The following is a 20,543-nucleotide window of genomic DNA, read 5'->3' as shown; positions in this document are numbered from 1 at the left end:
ACCCGGATTCAGCAAATACCAGAGTCCAAAATGATGCAGGTTTATACTGTTAATTTTCAGTTTATCGTTACAGTTGGTGTTATTCCATGTCGGAAGGGACGCAGCTACAGCCAGTGGGGTAACTAGAGACAGGCAGGCAGCTATGTGCAACAAAGGTAGGCGTGTTGTTTTCATATGCAGATCTGAAATATTGTCTTATATGCAAGAGGAGGAGTGATGGGGGTTCAGGCAAAAGCCAGGCTATGGATTGCATTGCTAAATGCTCCATCAGAGTGCAATGGTCGCCTGTCCTTTTTTTAAGTGATGATGTGGGTTTAGCCTGTGCTGTATGTATGTATGGGTGGCTGACTGCCACCCACCCAGAAAGTGTATGGGAGGCTGGTTGGCTGCCAGCCTTCCTTCCATTCCTATGAGTAATGTGAGTGCTCATGAAGGGGACATGGTTGGGTCCACCCCTTTCCCGGTTATCCCCTCTAGGCCTTTTGGCTTAGATCAAGTGTAAAAAAAGAAAGGATCTTGCGACAGATCGCATCCTGAGGCACGTTTTTTTTTTGTGTGAATACTTGCACTTGGGTGACTTGTGAGCACATACTGATACATACGTTCCCTATCTGGGGACCATAAATTAAATGGATTTTTGAGAAAGGGAGCTGATTTGGAAGCTTGCTTCTGTCGCCCTATGCATTGACCCGATGTGGCAGTATCTTCGGGTAGTGAACAGTGCACCACCCCATTCCAGTGTTAAACAAGAAAGATTCTCATTTAATCCTCCGTGGGTGAGAATTTGAGTTTGAGAATTGGAGACCAAAATGATGAGTTGCACTGACTGGTTTATGAACGTCTATTCATTTAGCGTTTTAATGACCATGTTTGCACACTGATTGGTGTAAAAAAATAAAATAAAACTAAAAATAATAATCTAGCACACCTGTGCAGGTTTGACATGACATGACAGGTAGCTGTCTTGTGGGTGGTGCTGAATCCTGTTAAATGACATGAGGGTCTCATGCCTATACACAAGGGTGTGTCATTGCTGTTGCTTGACCATGCATTGGTTTCTGTGGTCAGTGAATGATAAAAACAAAATTTACCATCCATTGATGGATGGGAAATCCGCCATGAGGCATTTGTTTTTAGAAACTGCTGCTCACAACCAATGTTGCAATGGAGTGTCTCCATCTGCTGGTGGTATTGGAAAGGCATTAGTGCTATGACAGGGTCTGAAGAAGAAGAAGAAGAAGAAGAAGAAGACGGAAAAAAATATATATAAAAAGAAAAAGAGAGAGAGAGAGAGAGACTGACTTAGTGAGCGAGTGAGTAAGAGAGAGTGAGAGTGAGTGAGAGTGAATGAGTGAGTGAGTGATTGAGTGAGTGAGTGAGTGAGAACAAATGAGTTAAAGCAAGTGAGTGAGAGAGATCGAATGAATGAAAGTCTGAATGACAGAAAGAAAAAAGGATGAAGAAAGAAGCATGAAGAAAAAAAAATGTATATGGAGTTGCTGACATGAGTGCAATCTACAAAGCCGTTGAGGCTGATCCTCATGGGAGGATTATTGCACCAGGACCCTTAGCACTTTTAAAATGCCATTCAATGCCACGGGCTAGATGTAAACTGCAGATGACCATGTTGTGGTAGTTACCATGGATACCCAAGTGATGTGTGAGCTAACACATAGGCCCAACAGATTCCAAGAAGGCCAGAATCACCAGCGGCACCACCATCGATTGTCAGGTCACCCGGATTCAGCAAATACCAGAGTCCAAAATGATGCAGGTTTATACTGTTAATTTTCAGTTTATCGTTACAGTTGGTGTTATTCCATGTCGGAAGGGACGCAGCTACAGCCAGTGGGGTAACTAGAGACAGGCAGGCAGCTATGTGCAACAAAGGTAGGCGTGTTGTTTTCATATGCAGATCTGAAATATTGTCTTATATGCAAGAGGAGGAGTGATGGGGGTTCAGGCAAAAGCCAGGCTATGGATTGCATTGCTAAATGCTCCATCAGAGTGCAATGGTCGCCTGTCCTTTTTTTAAGTGATGATGTGGGTTTAGCCTGTGCTGTATGTATGTATGGGTGGCTGACTGCCACCCACCCAGAAAGTGTATGGGAGGCTGGTTGGCTGCCAGCCTTCCTTCCATTCCTATGAGTAATGTGAGTGCTCATGAAGGGGACATGGTTGGGTCCACCCCTTTCCCGGTTATCCCCTCTAGGCCTTTTGGCTTAGATCAAGTGTAAAAAAAGAAAGGATCTTGCGACAGATCGCATCCTGAGGCACGTTTTTTTTTGTGTGAATACTTGCACTTGGGTGACTTGTGAGCACATACTGATACATACGTTCCCTATCTGGGGACCATAAATTAAATGGATTTTTGAGAAAGGGAGCTGATTTGGAAGCTTGCTTCTGTCGCCCTATGCATTGACCCGATGTGGCAGTATCTTCGGGTAGTGAACAGTGCACCACCCCATTCCAGTGTTAAACAAGAAAGATTCTCATTTAATCCTCCGTGGGTGAGAATTTGAGTTTGAGAATTGGAGACCAAAATGATGAGTTGCACTGACTGGTTTATGAACGTCTATTCATTTAGCGTTTTAATGACCATGTTTGCACACTGATTGGTGTAAAAAAATAAAATAAAACTAAATAATAATAATCTAGCACACCTGTGCAGGTTTGACATGACATGACAGGTAGCTGTCTTGTGGGTGGTGCTGAATCCTGTTAAATGACATGAGGGTCTCATGCCTATACACAAGGGTGTGTCATTGCTGTTGCTTGACCATGCATTGGTTTCTGTGGTCAGTGAATGATAAAAACAAAATTTACCATCCATTGATGGATGGGAAATCCGCCATGAGGCATTTGTTTTTAGAAACTGCTGCTCACAACCAATGTTGCAATGGAGTGTCTCCATCTGCTGGTGGTATTGGAAAGGCATTAGTGCTATGACAGGGTCTGAAGAAGAAGAAGAAGAAGAAGAAGAAGACGGAAAAAAATATATATAAAAAGAAAAAGAGAGAGAGAGAGAGAGACTGACTTAGTGAGCGAGTGAGTGAGAGAGTGAGAGTGAGTGAGAGTGAATGAGTGAGTGAGTGAGTGAGTGAGTGAGTGAGAACAAATGAGTTTAAGCAAGTGAGTGAGAGAGATCGAATGAATGAAAGTCTGAATGACAGAAAGAAAAAAGGATGAAGAAAGAAGCATGAAGAAAAAAAAATGTATATGGAGTTGCTGACATGAGTGCAATCTACAAAGCCGTTGAGGCTGATCCTCATGGGAGGATTATTGCACCAGGACCCTTAGCACTTTTAAAATGCCATTCAATGCCACGGGCTAGATGTAAACTGCAGATGACCATGTTGTGGTAGTTACCATGGATACCCAAGTGATGTGTGATCTAACACATAGGCCCAACAGATTCCAAGAAGGCCAGAATCACCAGCGGCACCACCATCGATTGTCAGGTCACCCGGATTCAGCAAATACCAGAGTCCAAAATGATGCAGGTTTATACTGTTAATTTTCAGTTTATCGTTACAGTTGGTGTTACTCCATGTCGGAAGGGACGCAGCTACAGCCAGTGGGGTAACTAGAGACAGGCAGGCAGCTATGTGCAACAAAGGTAGGCGTGTTGTTTTCATATGCAGATCTGAAATATTGTCTTATATGCAAGAGGAGGAGTGATGGGGGTTCAGGCAAAAGCCAGGCTATGGATTGCATTGCTAAATGCTCCATCAGAGTGCAATGGTCGCCTGTCCTTTTTTTAAGTGATGATGTGGGTTTAGCCTGTGCTGTATGTATGTATGGGTGGCTGACTGCCACCCACCCAGAAAGTGTATGGGAGGCTGGTTGGCTGCCAGCCTTCCTTCCATTCCTATGAGTAATGTGAGTGCTCATGAAGGGGACATGGTTGGGTCCACCCCTTTCCCGGTTATCCCCTCTAGGCCTTTTGGCTTAGATCAAGTGTAAAAAAAGAAAGGATCTTGCGACAGATCGCATCCTGAGGCAAGTTTTTTTTTTGTGTGAATACTTGCACTTGGGTGACTTGTGAGCACATACTGATACATACGTTCCCTATCTGGGGACCATAAATTAAATGGATTTTTGAGAAAGGGAGCTGATTTGGAAGCTTGCTTCTGTCGCCCTATGCATTGACCCGATGTGGCAGTATCTTCGGGTAGTGAACAGTGCACCACCCCATTCCAGTGTTAAACAAGAAAGATTCTCATTTAATCCTCCGTGGGTGAGAATTTGAGTTTGAGAATTGGAGACCAAAATGATGAGTTGCACTGACTGGTTTATGAACGTCTATTCATTTAGCGTTTTAATGACCATGTTTGCACACTGATTGGTGTAAAAAAATAAAATAAAACTAAATAATAATAATCTAGCACACCTGTGCAGGTTTGACATGACATGACAGGTAGCTGTCTTGTGGGTGGTGCTGAATCCTGTTAAATGACATGAGGGTCTCATGCCTATACACAAGGGTGTGTCATTGCTGTTGCTTGACCATGCATTGGTTTCTGTGGTCAGTGAATGATAAAAACAAAATTTACCATCCATTGATGGATGGGAAATCCGCCATGAGGCATTTGTTTTTAGAAACTGCTGCTCACAACCAATGTTGCAATGGAGTGTCTCCATCTGCTGGTGGTATTGGAAAGGCATTAGTGGTATGACAGGGTCTGAAGAAGAAGAAGAAGAAGAAGACGGAAAAAAATATATATAAAAAGAAAAAGAGAGAGAGAGAGAGAGACTGACTTAGTGAGCGAGTGAGTGAGAGAGTGAGAGTGAGTGAGAGTGAATGAGTGAGTGAGTGATTGAGTGAGTGAGTGAGTGAGTGAGAACAAATGAGTTAAAGCAAGTGAGTGAGAGAGATCGAATGAATGAAAGTCTGAATGACAGAAAGAAAAAAGGATGAAGAAAGAAGCATGAAGAAAAAAAAATGTATATGGAGTTGCTGACATGAGTGCAATCTACAAAGCCGTTGAGGCTGATCCTCATGGGAGGATTATTGCACCAGGACCCTTAGCACTTTTAAAATGCCATTCAATGCCACGGGCTAGATGTAAACTGCAGATGACCATGTTGTGGTAGTTACCATGGATACCCAAGTGATGTGTGAGCTAACACATAGGCCCAACAGATTCCAAGAAGGCCAGAATCACCAGCGGCACCACCATCGATTGTCAGGTCACCCGGATTCAGCAAATACCAGAGTCCAAAATGATGCAGGTTTATACTGTTAATTTTCAGTTTATCGTTACAGTTGGTGTTATTCCATGTCGGAAGGGACGCAGCTACAGCCAGTGGGGTAACTAGAGACAGGCAGGCAGCTATGTGCAACAAAGGTAGGCGTGTTGTTTTCATATGCAGATCTGAAATATTGTCTTATATGCAAGAGGAGGAGTGATGGGGGTTCAGGCAAAAGCCAGGCTATGGATTGCATTGCTAAATGCTCCATCAGAGTGCAATGGTCGCCTGTCCTTTTTTTAAGTGATGATGTGGGTTTAGCCTGTGCTGTATGTATGTATGGGTGGCTGACTGCCACCCACCCAGAAAGTGTATGGGAGGCTGGTTGGCTGCCAGCCTTCCTTCCATTCCTATGAGTAATGTGAGTGCTCATGAAGGGGACATGGTTGGGTCCACCCCTTTCCCGGTTATCCCCTCTAGGCCTTTTGGCTTAGATCAAGTGTAAAAAAAGAAAGGATCTTGCGACAGATCGCTTCCTGAGGCACGTTTTTTTTTGTGTGAATACTTGCACTTGGGTGACTTGTGAGCACATACTGATACATACGTTCCCTATCTGGGGACCATAAATTAAATGGATTTTTGAGAAAGGGAGCTGATTTGGAAGCTTGCTTCTGTCGCCCTATGCATTGACCCGATGTGGCAGTATCTTCGGGTAGTGAACAGTGCACCACCCCATTCCAGTGTTAAACAAGAAAGATTCTCATTTAATCCTCCGTGGGTGAGAATTTGAGTTTGAGAATTGGAGACCAAAATGATGAGTTGCACTGACTGGTTTATGAACGTCTATTCATTTAGCGTTTTAATGACCATGTTTGCACACTGATTGGTGTAAAAAAATAAAATAAAACTAAATAATAATAATCTAGCACACCTGTGCAGGTTTGACATGACATGACAGGTAGCTGTCTTGTGGGTGGTGCTGAATCCTGTTAAATGACATGAGGGTCTCATGCCTATACACAAGGGTGTGTCATTGCTGTTGCTTGACCATGCATTGGTTTCTGTGGTCAGTGAATGATAAAAACAAAATTTACCATCCATTGATGGATGGGAAATCCGCCATGAGGCATTTGTTTTTAGAAACTGCTGCTCACAACCAATGTTGCAATGGAGTGTCTCCATCTGCTGGTGGTATTGGAAAGGCATTAGTGCTATGACAGGGTCTGAAGAAGAAGAAGAAGAAGAAGACGGAAAAAAATATATATAAAAAGAAAAAGAGAGAGAGAGAGAGAGACTGACTTAGTGAGCGAGTGAGTGAGAGAGTGAGAGTGAGTGAGAGTGAATGAGTGAGTGAGTGATTGAGTGAGTGAGTGAGTGAGTGAGAACAAATGAGTTAAAGCAAGTGAGTGAGAGAGATCGAATGAATGAAAGTCTGAATGACAGAAAGAAAAAAGGATGAAGAAAGAAGCATGAAGAAAAAAAAATGTATATGGAGTTGCTGACATGAGTGCAATCTACAAAGCCGTTGAGGCTGATCCTCATGGGAGGATTATTGCACCAGGACCCTTAGCACTTTTAAAATGCCATTCAATGCCACGGGCTAGATGTAAACTGCAGATGACCATGTTGTGGTAGTTACCATGGATACCCAAGTGATGTGTGAGCTAACACATAGGCCCAACAGATTCCAAGAAGGCCAGAATCACCAGCGGCACCACCATCGATTGTCAGGTCACCCGGATTCAGCAAATACCAGAGTCCAAAATGATGCAGGTTTATACTGTTAATTTTCAGTTTATCGTTACAGTTGGTGTTATTCCATGTCGGAAGGGACGCAGCTACAGCCAGTGGGGTAACTAGAGACAGGCAGGCAGCTATGTGCAACAAAGGTAGGCGTGTTGTTTTCATATGCAGATCTGAAATATTGTCTTATATGCAAGAGGAGGAGTGATGGGGGTTCAGGCAAAAGCCAGGCTATGGATTGCATTGCTAAATGCTCCATCAGAGTGCAATGGTCGCCTGTCCTTTTTTTAAGTGATGATGTGGGTTTAGCCTGTGCTGTATGTATGTATGGGTGGCTGACTGCCACCCACCCAGAAAGTGTATGGGAGGCTGGTTGGCTGCCAGCCTTCCTTCCATTCCTATGAGTAATGTGAGTGCTCATGAAGGGGACATGGTTGGGTCCACCCCTTTCCCGGTTATCCCCTCTAGGCCTTTTGGCTTAGATCAAGTGTAAAAAAAGAAAGGATCTTGCGACAGATCGCATCCTGAGGCACGTTTTTTTTTGTGTGAATACTTGCACTTGGGTGACTTGTGAGCACATACTGATACATACGTTCCCTATCTGGGGACCATAAATTAAATGGATTTTTGAGAAAGGGAGCTGATTTGGAAGCTTGCTTCTGTCGCCCTATGCATTGACCCGATGTGGCAGTATCTTCGGGTAGTGAACAGTGCACCACCCCATTCCAGTGTTAAACAAGAAAGATTCTCATTTAATCCTCCGTGGGTGAGAATTTGAGTTTGAGAATTGGAGACCAAAATGATGAGTTGCACTGACTGGTTTATGAACGTCTATTCATTTAGCGTTTTAATGACCATGTTTGCACACTGATTGGTGTAAAAAAATAAAATAAAACTAAATAATAATAATCTAGCACACCTGTGCAGGTTTGACATGACATGACAGGTAGCTGTCTTGTGGGTGGTGCTGAATCCTGTTAAATGACATGAGGGTCTCATGCCTATACACAAGGGTGTGTCATTGCTGTTGCTTGACCATGCATTGGTTTCTGTGGTCAGTGAATGATAAAAACAAAATTTACCATCCATTGATGGATGGGAAATCCGCCATGAGGCATTTGTTTTTAGAAACTGCTGCTCACAACCAATGTTGCAATGGAGTGTCTCCATCTGCTGGTGGTATTGGAAAGGCATTAGTGCTATGACAGGGTCTGAAGAAGAAGAAGAAGAAGACGGAAAAAAATATATATAAAAAGAAAAAGAGAGAGAGAGAGAGAGACTGACTTAGTGAGCGAGTGAGTGAGAGAGTGAGAGTGAGTGAGAGTGAATGAGTGAGTGATTGAGTGAGTGAGTGAGTGAGTGAGAACAAATGAGTTAAAGCAAGTGAGTGAGAGAGATCGAATGAATGAAAGTCTGAATGACAGAAAGAAAAAAGGATGAAGAAAGAAGCATGAAGAAAAAAAAATGTATATGGAGTTGCTGACATGAGTGCAATCTACAAAGCCGTTGAGGCTGATCCTCATGGGAGGATTATTGCACCAGGACCCTTAGCACTTTTAAAATGCCATTCAATGCCACGGGCTAGATGTAAACTGCAGATGACCATGTTGTGGTAGTTACCATGGATACCCAAGTGATGTGTGAGCTAACACATAGGCCCAACAGATTCCAAGAAGGCCAGAATCACCAGCGGCACCACCATCGATTGTCAGGTCACCCGGATTCAGCAAATACCAGAGTCCAAAATGATGCAGGTTTATACTGTTAATTTTCAGTTTATCGTTACAGTTGGTGTTATTCCATGTCGGAAGGGACGCAGCTACAGCCAGTGGGGTAACTAGAGACAGGCAGGCAGCTATGTGCAACAAAGGTAGGCGTGTTGTTTTCATATGCAGATCTGAAATATTGTCTTATATGCAAGAGGAGGAGTGATGGGGGTTCAGGCAAAAGCCAGGCTATGGATTGCATTGCTAAATGCTCCATCAGAGTGCAATGGTCGCCTGTCCTTTTTTTAAGTGATGATGTGGGTTTAGCCTGTGCTGTATGTATGTATGGGTGGCTGACTGCCACCCACCCAGAAAGTGTATGGGAGGCTGGTTGGCTGCCAGCCTTCCTTCCATTCCTATGAGTAATGTGAGTGCTCATGAAGGGGACATGGTTGGGTCCACCCCTTTCCCGGTTATCCCCTCTAGGCCTTTTGGCTTAGATCAAGTGTAAAAAAAGAAAGGATCTTGCGACAGATCGCATCCTGAGGCACGTTTTTTTTTGTGTGAATACTTGCACTTGGGTGACTTGTGAGCACATACTGATACATACGTTCCCTATCTGGGGACCATAAATTAAATGGATTTTTGAGAAAGGGAGCTGATTTGGAAGCTTGCTTCTGTCGCCCTATGCATTGACCCGATGTGGCAGTATCTTCGGGTAGTGAACAGTGCACCACCCCATTCCAGTGTTAAACAAGAAAGATTCTCATTTAATCCTCCGTGGGTGAGAATTTGAGTTTGAGAATTGGAGACCAAAATGATGAGTTGCACTGACTGGTTTATGAACGTCTATTCATTTAGCGTTTTAATGACCATGTTTGCACACTGATTGGTGTAAAAAAATAAAATAAAACTAAATAATAATAATCTAGCACACCTGTGCAGGTTTGACATGACATGACAGGTAGCTGTCTTGTGGGTGGTGCTGAATCCTGTTAAATGACATGAGGGTCTCATGCCTATACACAAGGGTGTGTCATTGCTGTTGCTTGACCATGCATTGGTTTCTGTGGTCAGTGAATGATAAAAACAAAATTTACCATCCATTGATGGATGGGAAATCCGCCATGAGGCATTTGTTTTTAGAAACTGCTGCTCACAACCAATGTTGCAATGGAGTGTCTCCATCTGCTGGTGGTATTGGAAAGGCATTAGTGCTATGACAGGGTCTGAAGAAGAAGAAGAAGAAGAAGACGGAAAAAAATATATATAAAAAGAAAAAGAGAGAGAGAGAGAGAGACTGACTTAGTGAGCGAGTGAGTGAGAGAGTGAGAGTGAGTGAGAGTGAATGAGTGAGTGAGTGATTGAGTGAGTGAGTGAGTGAGTGAGAACAAATGAGTTAAAGCAAGTGAGTGAGAGAGATCGAATGAATGAAAGTCTGAATGACAGAAAGAAAAAAGGATGAAGAAAGAAGCATGAAGAAAAAAAAATGTATATGGAGTTGCTGACATGAGTGCAATCTACAAAGCCGTTGAGGCTGATCCTCATGGGAGGATTATTGCACCAGGACCCTTAGCACTTTTAAAATGCCATTCAATGCCACGGGCTAGATGTAAACTGCAGATGACCATGTTGTGGTAGTTACCATGGATACCCAAGTGATGTGTGAGCTAACACATAGGCCCAACAGATTCCAAGAAGGCCAGAATCACCAGCGGCACCACCATCGATTGTCAGGTCACCCGGATTCAGCAAATACCAGAGTCCAAAATGATGCAGGTTTATACTGTTAATTTTCAGTTTATCGTTACAGTTGGTGTTATTCCATGTCGGAAGGGACGCAGCTACAGCCAGTGGGGTAACTAGAGACAGGCAGGCAGCTATGTGCAACAAAGGTAGGCGTGTTGTTTTCATATGCAGATCTGAAATATTGTCTTATATGCAAGAGGAGGAGTGATGGGGGTTCAGGCAAAAGCCAGGCTATGGATTGCATTGCTAAATGCTCCATCAGAGTGCAATGGTCGCCTGTCCTTTTTTAAGTGATGATGTGGGTTTAGCCTGTGCTGTATGTATGTATGGGTGGCTGACTGCCACCCACCCAGAAAGTGTATGGGAGGCTGGTTGGCTGCCAGCCTTCCTTCCATTCCTATGAGTAATGTGAGTGCTCATGAAGGGGACATGGTTGGGTCCACCCCTTTCCCGGTTATCCCCTCTAGGCCTTTTGGCTTAGATCAAGTGTAAAAAAAGAAAGGATCTTGCGACAGATCGCATCCTGAGGCACGTTTTTTTTTGTGTGAATACTTGCACTTGGGTGACTTGTGAGCACATACTGATACATACGTTCCCTATCTGGGGACCATAAATTAAATGGATTTTTGAGAAAGGGAGCTGATTTGGAAGCTTGCTTCTGTCGCCCTATGCATTGACCCGATGTGGCAGTATCTTCGGGTAGTGAACAGTGCACCACCCCATTCCAGTGTTAAACAAGAAAGATTCTCATTTAATCCTCCGTGGGTGAGAATTTGAGTTTGAGAATTGGAGACCAAAATGATGAGTTGCACTGACTGGTTTATGAACGTCTATTCATTTAGCGTTTTAATGACCATGTTTGCACACTGATTGGTGTAAAAAAATAAAATAAAACTAAATAATAATAATCTAGCACACCTGTGCAGGTTTGACATGACATGACAGGTAGCTGTCTTGTGGGTGGTGCTGAATCCTGTTAAATGACATGAGGGTCTCATGCCTATACACAAGGGTGTGTCATTGCTGTTGCTTGACCATGCATTGGTTTCTGTGGTCAGTGAATGATAAAAACAAAATTTACCATCCATTGATGGATGGGAAATCCGCCATGAGGCATTTGTTTTTAGAAACTGCTGCTCACAACCAATGTTGCAATGGAGTGTCTCCATCTGCTGGTGGTATTGGAAAGGCATTAGTGCTATGACAGGGTCTGAAGAAGAAGAAGAAGAAGAAGACGGAAAAAAATATATATAAAAAGAAAAAGAGAGAGAGAGAGAGAGACTGACTTAGTGAGCGAGTGAGTGAGAGAGTGAGAGTGAGTGAGAGTGAATGAGTGAGTGAGTGATTGAGTGAGTGAGTGAGTGAGAACAAATGAGTTAAAGCAAGTGAGTGAGAGAGATCGAATGAATGAAAGTCTGAATGACAGAAAGAAAAAAGGATGAAGAAAGAAGCATGAAGAAAAAAAAATGTATATGGAGTTGCTGACATGAGTGCAATCTACAAAGCCGTTGAGGCTGATCCTCATGGGAGGATTATTGCACCAGGACCCTTAGCACTTTTAAAATGCCATTCAATGCCACGGGCTAGATGTAAACTGCAGATGACCATGTTGTGGTAGTTACCATGGATACCCAAGTGATGTGTGAGCTAACACATAGGCCCAACAGATTCCAAGAAGGCCAGAATCACCAGCGGCACCACCATCGATTGTCAGGTCACCCGGATTCAGCAAATACCAGAGTCCAAAATGATGCAGGTTTATACTGTTAATTTTCAGTTTATCGTTACAGTTGGTGTTATTCCATGTCGGAAGGGACGCAGCTACAGCCAGTGGGGTAACTAGAGACAGGCAGGCAGCTATGTGCAACAAAGGTAGGCGTGTTGTTTTCATATGCAGATCTGAAATATTGTCTTATATGCAAGAGGAGGAGTGATGGGGGTTCAGGCAAAAGCCAGGCTATGGATTGCATTGCTAAATGCTCCATCAGAGTGCAATGGTCGCCTGTCCTTTTTTTAAGTGATGATGTGGGTTTAGCCTTTGCTGTATGTATGTATGGGTGGCTGACTGCCACCCACCCAGAAAGTGTATGGGAGGCTGGTTGGCTGCCAGCCTTCCTTCCATTCCTATGAGTAATGTGAGTGCTCATGAAGGGGACATGGTTGGGTCCACCCCTTTCCCGGTTATCCCCTCTAGGCCTTTTGGCTTAGATCAAGTGTAAAAAAAGAAAGGATCTTGCGACAGATCGCATCCTGAGGCACGTTTTTTTTTGTGTGAATACTTGCACTTGGGTGACTTGTGAGCACATACTGATACATACGTTCCCTATCTGGGGACCATAAATTAAATGGATTTTTGAGAAAGGGAGCTGATTTGGAAGCTTGCTTCTGTCGCCCTATGCATTGACCCGATGTGGCAGTATCTTCGGGTAGTGAACAGTGCACCACCCCATTCCAGTGTTAAACAAGAAAGATTCTCATTTAATCCTCCGTGGGTGAGAATTTGAGTTTGAGAATTGGAGACCAAAATGATGAGTTGCACTGACTGGTTTATGAACGTCTATTCATTTAGCGTTTTAATGACCATGTTTGCACACTGATTGGTGTAAAAAAATAAAATAAAACTAAATAATAATAATCTAGCACACCTGTGCAGGTTTGACATGACATGACAGGTAGCTGTCTTGTGGGTGGTGCTGAATCCTGTTAAATGACATGAGGGTCTCATGCCTATACACAAGGGTGTGTCATTGCTGTTGCTTGACCATGCATTGGTTTCTGTGGTCAGTGAACGATAAAAACAAAATTTACCATCCATTGATGGATGGGAAATCCGCCATGAGGCATTTGTTTTTAGAAACTGCTGCTCACAACCAATGTTGCAATGGAGTGTCTCCATCTGCTGGTGGTATTGGAAAGGCATTAGTGCTATGACAGGGTCTGAAGAAGAAGAAGAAGAAGACGGAAAAAAATATATATAAAAAGAAAAAGAGAGAGAGAGAGAGAGACTGACTTAGTGAGCGAGTGAGTGAGAGAGTGAGAGTGAGTGAGAGTGAATGAGTGAGTGAGTGATTGAGTGAGTGAGTGAGTGAGTGAGTGAGAACAAATGAGTTAAAGCAAGTGAGTGAGAGAGATCGAATGAATGAAAGTCTGAATGACAGAAAGAAAAAAGGATGAAGAAAGAAGCATGAAGAAAAAAAAATGTATATGGAGTTGCTGACATGAGTGCAATCTACAAAGCCGTTGAGGCTGATCCTCATGGGAGGATTATTGCACCAGGACCCTTAGCACTTTTAAAATGCCATTCAATGCCACGGGCTAGATGTAAACTGCAGATGACCATGTTGTGGTAGTTACCATGGATACCCAAGTGATGTGTGAGCTAACACATAGGCCCAACAGATTCCAAGAAGGCCAGAATCACCAGCGGCACCACCATCGATTGTCAGGTCACCCGGATTCAGCAAATACCAGAGTCCAAAATGATGCAGGTTTATACTGTTAATTTTCAGTTTATCGTTACAGTTGGTGTTATTCCATGTCGGAAGGGACGCAGCTACAGCCAGTGGGGTAACTAGAGACAGGCAGGCAGCTATGTGCAACAAAGGTAGACGTGTTGTTTTCATATGCAGATCTGAAATATTGTCTTATATGCAAGAGGAGGAGTGATGGGGGTTCAGGCAAAAGCCAGGCTATGGATTGCATTGCTAAATGCTCCATCAGAGTGCAATGGTCGCCTGTCCTTTTTTTAAGTGATGATGTGGGTTTAGCCTGTGCTGTATGTATGTATGGGTGGCTGACTGCCACCCACCCAGAAAGTGTATGGGAGGCTGGTTGGCTGCCAGCCTTCCTTCCATTCCTATGAGTAATGTGAGTGCTCATGAAGGGGACATGGTTGGGTCCACCCCTTTCCCGGTTATCCCCTCTAGGCCTTTTGGCTTAGATCAAGTGTAAAAAAAGAAAGGATCTTGCGACAGATCGCATCCTGAGGCACGTTTTTTTTTGTGTGAATACTTGCACTTGGGTGACTTGTGAGCACATACTGATACATACGTTCCCTATCTGGGGACCATAAATTAAATGGATTTTTGAGAAAGGGAGCTGATTTGGAAGCTTGCTTCTGTCGCCCTATGCATTGACCCGATGTGGCAGTATCTTCGGGTAGTGAACAGTGCACCACCCCATTCCAGTGTTAAACAAGAAAGATTCTCATTTAATCCTCCGTGGGTGAGAATTTGAGTTTGAGAATTGGAGACCAAAATGATGAGTTGCACTGACTGGTTTATGAACGTCTATTCATTTAGCGTTTTAATGACCATGTTTGCACACTGATTGGTGTAAAAAAATAAAATAAAACTAAATAATAATAATCTAGCACACCTGTGCAGGTTTGACATGACATGACAGGTAGCTGTCTTGTGGGTGGTGCTGAATCCTGTTAAATGACATGAGGGTCTCATGCCTATACACAAGGGTGTGTCATTGCTGTTGCTTGACCATGCATTGGTTTCTGTGGTCAGTGAATGATAAAAACAAAATTTACCATCCATTGATGGATGGGAAATCCGCCATGAGGCATTTGTTTTTAGAAACTGCTGCTCACAACCAATGTTGCAATGGAGTGTCTCCATCTGCTGGTGGTATTGGAAAGGCATTAGTGCTATGACAGGGTCTGAAGAAGAAGAAGAAGAAGAAGAAGACGGAAAAAAATATATATAAAAAGAAAAAGAGAGAGAGAGAGAGAGACTGACTTAGTGAGCGAGTGAGTGAGAGAGTGAGAGTGAGTGAGAGTGAATGAGTGAGTGAGTGAGAACAAATGAGTTAAAGCAAGTGAGTGAGAGAGATCGAATGAATGAAAGTCTGAATGACAGAAAGAAAAAAGGATGAAGAAAGAAGCATGAAGAAAAAAAAATGTATATGGAGTTGCTGACATGAGTGCAATCTACAAAGCCGTTGAGGCTGATCCTCATGGGAGGATTATTGCACCAGGACCCTTAGCACTTTTAAAATGCCATTCAATGCCACGGGCTAGATGTAAACTGCAGATGACCATGTTGTGGTAGTTACCATGGATACCCAAGTGATGTGTGAGCTAACACATAGGCCCAACAGATTCCAAGAAGGCCAGAATCACCAGCGGCACCACCATCGATTGTCAGGTCACCCGGATTCAGCAAATACCAGAGTCCAAAATGATGCAGGTTTATACTGTTAATTTTCAGTTTATCGTTACAGTTGGTGTTATTCCATGTCGGAAGGGACGCAGCTACAGCCAGTGGGGTAACTAGAGACAGGCAGGCAGCTATGTGCAACAAAGGTAGGCGTGTTGTTTTCATATGCAGATCTGAAATATTGTCTTATATGCAAGAGGAGGAGTGATGGGGGTTCAGGCAAAAGCCAGGCTATGGATTGCATTGCTAAATGCTCCATCAGAGTGCAATGGTCGCCTGTCCTTTTTTAAGTGATGATGTGGGTTTAGCCTGTGCTGTATGTATGTATGGGTGGCTGACTGCCACCCACCCAGAAAGTGTATGGGAGGCTGGTTGGCTGCCAGCCTTCCTTCCATTCCTATGAGTAATGTGAGTGCTCATGAAGGGGACATGGTTGGGTCCACCCCTTTCCCGGTTATCCCCTCTAGGCCTTTTGGCTTAGATCAAGTGTAAAAAAAGAAAGGATCTTGCGACAGATCGCATCCTGAGGCACGTTTTTTTTTTGTGTGAATACTTGCACTTGGGTGACTTGTGAGCACATACTGATACATACGTTCCCTATCTGGGGACCATAAATTAAATGGATTTTTGAGAAAGGGAGCTGATTTGGAAGCTTGCTTCTGTCGCCCTATGCATTGACCCGATGTGGCAGTATCTTCGGGTAGTGAACAGTGCACCACCCCATTCCAGTGTTAAACAAGAAAGATTCTCATTTAATCCTCCGTGGGTGAGAATTTGAGTTTGAGAATTGGAGACCAAAATGATGAGTTGCACTGACTGGTTTATGAACGTCTATTCATTTAGCGTTTTAATGACCATGTTTGCACACTGATTGGTGTAAAAAAATAAAATAAAACTAAATAATAATAATCTAGCACACCTGTGCAGGTTTGACATGACATGACACGTAGCTGTCTTGTGGGTAGTGCTGAATCCTGTTAAATGACATGAGGGTCTCATGCCTATACACAAGGGTGTGTCATTGCTGTTGCTTGACCATGCATTGGTTTCTGTGGTCAGTGAATGATAAAAACAAAATTTACCATCCATTGATGGATGGGAAATCCGCCATGAGGCATTTGTTTTTAGAAACTGCTGCTCACAACCAATGTTGCAATGGAGTGTCTCCATCTGCTGGTGGTATTGGAAAGGCATTAGTGCTATGACAGGGTCTGAAGAAGAAGAAGAAGAAGACGGAAAAAAATATATATAAAAAGAAAAAGAGAGAGAGAGAGAGAGACTGACTTAGTGAGCGAGTGAGTGAGAGAGTGAGAGTGAGTGAGAGTGAATGAGTGAGTGAGTGATTGAGTGAGTGAGTGAGTGAGTGAGAACAAATGAGTTAAAGCAAGTGAGTGAGAGAGATCGAATGAATGAAAGTCTGAATGACAGAAAGAAAAAAGGATGAAGAAAGAAGCATGAAGAAAAAAAAATGTATATGGAGTTGCTGACATGAGTGCAATCTACAAAGCCGTTGAGGCTGATCCTCATGGGAGGATTATTGCACCAGGACCCTTAGCACTTTTAAAATGCCATTCAATGCCACGGGCTAGATGTAAACTGCAGATGACCATGTTGTGGTAGTTACCATGGATACCCAAGTGATGTGTGAGCTAACACATAGGCCCAACAGATTCCAAGAAGGCCAGAATCACCAGCGGCACCACCATCGATTGTCAGGTCACCCGGATTCAGCAAATACCAGAGTCCAAAATGATGCAGGTTTATACTGTTAATTTTCAGTTTATCGTTACAGTTGGTGTTATTCCATGTCGGAAGGGACGCAGCTACAGCCAGTGGGGTAACTAGAGACAGGCAGGCAGCTATGTGCAACAAAGGTAGGCGTGTTGTTTTCATATGCAGATCTGAAATATTGTCTTATATGCAAGAGGAGGAGTGGTGGGGGTTCAGGCAAAAGCCAGGCTATGGATTGGATTGCTAAATGCTCCATCAGAGTGCAATGGTCGCCTGTCCTTTTTTTAAGTGATGATTAGTGTTGAGCGGCATAGGCCATATTCGAATTCGCGAATATTCGCGAATATATGGACGAATATTCGTCATATATTCGCGAATATTCGCATATTCGTTATATTCTCGTTTTATTTTCGCGTACGCGAAAATACGCGTATGCGAAAATTAACACATGTGAAAGTTCGCATATGTGAAAATTAGCATATACTAATTTTCGCATATGCGAATTCTCGCACATGCGAATTTTCGCACGCCAGTCTCACACAGTAGTATTACAGCCTTCTTTACACCACACAAGCTGGAAGCAGAGAGGGGTGATCACTGTGATGTGTACTGTGAAGAAAAAATAAAATAAAAAACGAATATTCGTAATTACGAATATATAGCGCTATATTCGCGAAATTCGCGAATTCGCGAATATGCGATATTCGCGAATAATATTCGAATTGCGAATATTCGCGAGCAACACTAGTGATGATGTGGGTTTAGCCTGTGCTGTATGTATGTATGGGTGGCTGACTGCCACCCACCCAGAAAGTGTATGGGAGGCTGGTTGGCTGCCAGCCTTCCTTCCATTCCTATGAGTAATGTGAGTGCTCATGAAGGGGACATGGTTGGGTCCACCCCTTTCCCGGTTATCCCCTCTAGGCCTTTTGGCTTAGATCAAGTGTAAAAAAAGAAAGGATCTTGCGACAGATCGCATCCTGAGGCACGTTTTTTTTTGTGTGAATACTTGCACTTGGGTGACTTGTGAGCACATACTGATACATACGTTCCCTATCTGGGGACCATAAATTAAATGGATTTTTGAGAAAGGGAGGTGATTTGGAAGCTTGCTTCTGTCGCCCTATGCATTGACCCGATGTGGCAGTATCTTCGGGTAGTGAACAGTGCACCACCCCATTCCAGTGTTAAACAAGAAAGATTCTCATTTAATCCTCCGTGGGTGAGAATTTGAGTTTGAGAATTGGAGACCAAAATGATGAGTGGCACTGACTGGTTTATGAACGTCTATTCATTTAGCGTTTTAATGACCATGTTTGCACACTGATTGGTGTAAAAAAAAAAAATAAAACTAAATAATAATAATCTAGCACACCTGTGCAGGTTTGACATGACATGACAGGTAGCTGTCTTGTGGGTGGTGCTGAATCCTGTTAAATGACATGAGGGTCTCATGCCTATACACAAGGGTGTGTCATTGCTGTTGCTTGACCATGCATTGGTTTCTGTGGTCAGTGAATGATAAAAACAAAATTTACCATCCATTGATGGATGGGAAATCCGCCATGAGGCATTTGTTTTTAGAAACTGCTGCTCACAACCAATGTTGCAATGGAGTGTCTCCATCTGCTGGTGGTATTGGAAAGGCATTAGTGCTATGACAGGGTCTGAAGAAGAAGAAGAAGAAGACGGAAAAAAATATATATAAAAAGAAAAAGAGAGAGAGAGAGAGAGAGAGACTGACTTAGTGAGCGAGTGAGTGAGAGAGTGAGAGTGAGTGAGAGTGAATGAGTGAGTGAGTGATTGAGTGAGTGAGTGAGTGAGAACAAATGAGTTAAAGCAAGTGAGTGAGAGAGATCGAATGAATGAAAGTCTGAATGACAGAAAGAAAAAAGGATGAAGAAAGAAGCATGAAGAAAAAAAAATGTATATGGAGTTGCTGACATGAGTGCAATCTACAAAGCCGTTGAGGCTGATCCTCATGGGAGGATTATTGCACCAGGACCCTTAGCACTTTTAAAATGCCATTCAATGCCACGGGCTAGATGTAAACTGCAGATGACCATGTTGTGGTAGTTACCATGGATACCCAAGTGATGTGTGAGCTAACACATAGGCCCAACAGATTCCAAGAAGGCCAGAATCACCAGCGGCACCACCATCGATTGTCAGGTCACCCGGATTCAGCAAATACCAGAGTCCAAAATGATGCAGGTTTATACTGTTAATTTTCAGTTTATCGTTACAGTTGGTGTTATTCCATGTCGGAAGGGACGCAGCTACAGCCAGTGGGGTAACTAGAGACAGGCAGGCAGCTATGTGCAACAAAGGTAGGCAAGTTGTTTTCATATGCAGATCTGAAATATTGTCTTATATGCAAGAGGAGGAGTGATGGGGGTTCAGGCAAAAGCCAGGCTATGGATTGCATTGCTAAATGCTCCATCAGAGTGCAATGGTCGCCTGTCCTTTTTTTAAGTGATGATGTGGGTTTAGCCTGTGCTGTATGTATGTATGGGTGGCTGACTGCCACCCACCCAGAAAGTGTATGGGAGGCTGGTTGGCTGCCAGCCTTCCTTCCATTCCTATGAGTAATGTGAGTGCTCATGAAGGGGACATGGTTGGGTCCACCCCTTTCCCGGTTATCCCCTCTAGGCCTTTTGGCTTAGATCAAGTGTAAAAAAAGAAAGGATCTTGCGACAGATCGCATCCTGAGGCACGTTTTTTTTTGTGTGAATACTTGCACTTGGGTGACTTGTGAGCACATACTGATACATACGTTCCCTATCTGGGGACCATAAATTAAATGGATTTTTGAGAAAGGGAGCTGATTTGGAAGCTTGCTTCTGTCGCCCTATGCATTGACCCGATGTGGCAGTATCTTCGGGTAGTGAACAGTGCACCACCCCATTCCAGTGTTAAACAAGAAAGATTCTCATTTAATCCTCCGTGGGTGAGAATTTGAGTTTGAGAATTGGAGACCAAAATGATGAGTTGCACTGACTGGTTTATGAACGTCTATTCATTTAGCGTTTTAATGACCATGTTTGCACACTGATTGGTGTAAAAAAATAAAATAAAACTAAATAATAATAATCTAGCACACCTGTGCAGGTTTGACATGACATGACAGGTAGCTGTCTTGTGGGTGGTGCTGAATCCTGTTAAATGACATGAGGGTCTCATGCCTATACACAAGGGTGTGTCATTGCTGTTGCTTGACCATGCATTGGTTTCTGTGGTCAGTGAATGATAA

The 20,543-nt window shown here is 43.3% G+C and overlaps 12 pseudogenes; all 12 read left to right on the top strand.

Annotated features, from left to right (window-relative positions):
- Positions 1-466: 466 nt before the first annotated feature.
- LOC130287970 (U2 spliceosomal RNA) lies at positions 467-731 on the top strand (annotated as a pseudogene).
- Positions 732-2,201: 1,470 nt separating this feature from the next.
- Positions 2,202-2,465, top strand: LOC130286386 (U2 spliceosomal RNA; annotated as a pseudogene).
- A 1,465-nt stretch (positions 2,466-3,930) lies between these two features.
- On the top strand, positions 3,931-4,195 carry LOC130288180 (U2 spliceosomal RNA; annotated as a pseudogene).
- Positions 4,196-5,662: 1,467 nt separating this feature from the next.
- LOC130287690 (U2 spliceosomal RNA) lies at positions 5,663-5,926 on the top strand (annotated as a pseudogene).
- A 1,467-nt stretch (positions 5,927-7,393) lies between these two features.
- LOC130286385 (U2 spliceosomal RNA) lies at positions 7,394-7,657 on the top strand (annotated as a pseudogene).
- Positions 7,658-9,117: 1,460 nt separating this feature from the next.
- On the top strand, positions 9,118-9,381 carry LOC130286384 (U2 spliceosomal RNA; annotated as a pseudogene).
- Positions 9,382-10,847: 1,466 nt separating this feature from the next.
- On the top strand, positions 10,848-11,111 carry LOC130286383 (U2 spliceosomal RNA; annotated as a pseudogene).
- Positions 11,112-12,574: 1,463 nt separating this feature from the next.
- Positions 12,575-12,838, top strand: LOC130286382 (U2 spliceosomal RNA; annotated as a pseudogene).
- Positions 12,839-14,306: 1,468 nt separating this feature from the next.
- Positions 14,307-14,570, top strand: LOC130286381 (U2 spliceosomal RNA; annotated as a pseudogene).
- Positions 14,571-16,015: 1,445 nt separating this feature from the next.
- On the top strand, positions 16,016-16,280 carry LOC130287969 (U2 spliceosomal RNA; annotated as a pseudogene).
- Positions 16,281-18,203: 1,923 nt separating this feature from the next.
- Positions 18,204-18,467, top strand: LOC130288525 (U2 spliceosomal RNA; annotated as a pseudogene).
- Positions 18,468-19,931: 1,464 nt separating this feature from the next.
- LOC130286380 (U2 spliceosomal RNA) lies at positions 19,932-20,195 on the top strand (annotated as a pseudogene).
- Positions 20,196-20,543: the final 348 nt, after the last annotated feature.

The sequence above is a fragment of the Hyla sarda genome, chromosome 8, assembly GCF_029499605.1.
Source record: "Hyla sarda isolate aHylSar1 chromosome 8, aHylSar1.hap1, whole genome shotgun sequence".
In the NCBI taxonomy this organism is placed as follows: Eukaryota; Metazoa; Chordata; class Amphibia; order Anura; family Hylidae; genus Hyla; species Hyla sarda.
Note: the sequence above shows the minus strand (reverse complement) of the source record. Positions and strands in the feature narration are given on the sequence as shown.